The sequence below is a fragment of the Myotis lucifugus genome, unplaced genomic scaffold (genome assembly GCF_000147115.1).
Source record: "Myotis lucifugus unplaced genomic scaffold, Myoluc2.0 scaffold_1320, whole genome shotgun sequence".
In the NCBI taxonomy this organism is placed as follows: Eukaryota; Metazoa; Chordata; class Mammalia; order Chiroptera; family Vespertilionidae; genus Myotis; species Myotis lucifugus.
Genome location: NW_005872368.1, coordinates 47,358 through 49,166, shown reverse-complemented (window position 1 = coordinate 49,166; position 1,809 = coordinate 47,358).

Sequence of the window (1,809 nt, the reverse complement as noted above, 5' to 3'; positions counted from 1 at the left end):
TTGCGACCCACAGGTTGAGAACCGCTGCTTTAGACAAAGAGCGTCACTGCTTACCCACTTGGGAACCACTCCTAACTCGGAAGTTTCATATGCTTCCAATAAATTTTCACTCTTTTATTTAAAAAATGCCTTTTAGTCTGCAAATTCATTCTTCAAACTTCATGAGAGAAGAACCTGTGAGGAAAGTCCAAGCTCACCCAACTCTGTGTATCACTTTCACTAAAAAGCAAATTCCTTTGACAGTTCCATCATATTCAGATCTATAACCATGCCATTTTATTTATTTTGTCATTTGGAGGCACTTAATGTTCCACTCTGATGCATTTGCAAATATGTTACATCTTCAAAAAAATCAATGGAACAGATTCTGACTTATTTTAAAATATGGATTCTGAGATTAAATGTTCAGATCATATCTCTGAACTGGATGAAAATGTATACAACTCTAAGGAATAACTGGACTCATGGACATACTGGCAAATAATTAAATAAATAAAATTGATTATGGGATTGGATGAACAGAACATAATTATTATTGTTATGACTTAAAATATTGCTGACTTCTAAATCTTTTTGGTTTGCTTACCAGATATAATGAAACATATTTGTTTGTTTGCTTGTTTACAATTTAGTGAATTATACCTTGACTAGAGGCCCAGTGCACAAAATTTGTGCACTCGGTGGTGGGGCGGGGGTGCGTCCCTCAGCCCGGCCTGCGCCCATTTGCAGTCCAGGACCCCTTGGGGGATGTCCACCTGTTGACTTAGGCCCACTCCCCGGGGGATCAGGCTTAAGCTTGCAGTCAGACATCCTTCTGGTAGCCAGGGAGCCCTCGGGGGATGTCCGACTAAAGGCTTAGGCCCCCAAGGGATCGGGCCTAAATTGTTAGTTAGACATTCTTAGTGCTGCCATGGAGGTGGGAGAGGCTCCTGCCACCACCTCCGCACTGGCCAGCCATGAGCCAGCTTCTGGCTGAGTAGCACTACTCCTTGGTCTGACCTAAACCCTAGAGATTAGTACCTCATTTTACAACTTTTTCTCGGTTTATAGGCAGCAGCAAACTCAGACCACACAGTCGGGTGTTCAAGAAATGTTGCTTTCTTTATTGTTTAGTAACCAAACCTAACTTCAACTTCAGCCCCCATTCTGCCAAGTGAAAAAACAAAAAACAAAATATTATTTAACTTAGGTTCCCCACCCCCTTCTCTGGAGTTGTACTTCCATGTCAGACAGTTTATATCTCATGCAGAGGTGCCAAATAACTGAGCAGGGTCAAGAACATGTGGACCTCAGTCTTCTGTCTGGGCTGGCCCCCACCCAGTGCCCTTGACCCTCACCTGACCCTCACCTCAGAGCTCTGAAATCAATAAAAATATATACTAATAAAATAAATAAATGAGAAAAAACAAACAAACAAAAAAAGTAGGTGGGTGATTCAATCTATCCCTTCCTGGTAGGAGAGAAAAGGGCACATGGACAGTAAGGCAAAGTGTTCCTTTAGATTTCATGTATGCAGCCATCTCGGGGTTTATGAACCACAGGAGAACAAAATGCCTTACTTTAATTATACCACCTTACCATAGAAATCTAATGAAGTTTTTCGATTATAAATAAACTAGAGTCCTGGTGCACAAAAATTTGTGCACTAAGGGGGAGGAGGGTTCCTCAGCCCGGCCTGTGCCCATTTGCAATTCAGTACCCCTTGGGGATGTCCATCTGTTGACTTAGGCCCACTCCCCAGGGATCAGCCCAGATTGCAGTCAGTATCTTCTGCAGCAGGGAGCCTCGGGACATGTTCGACTAAAGGCT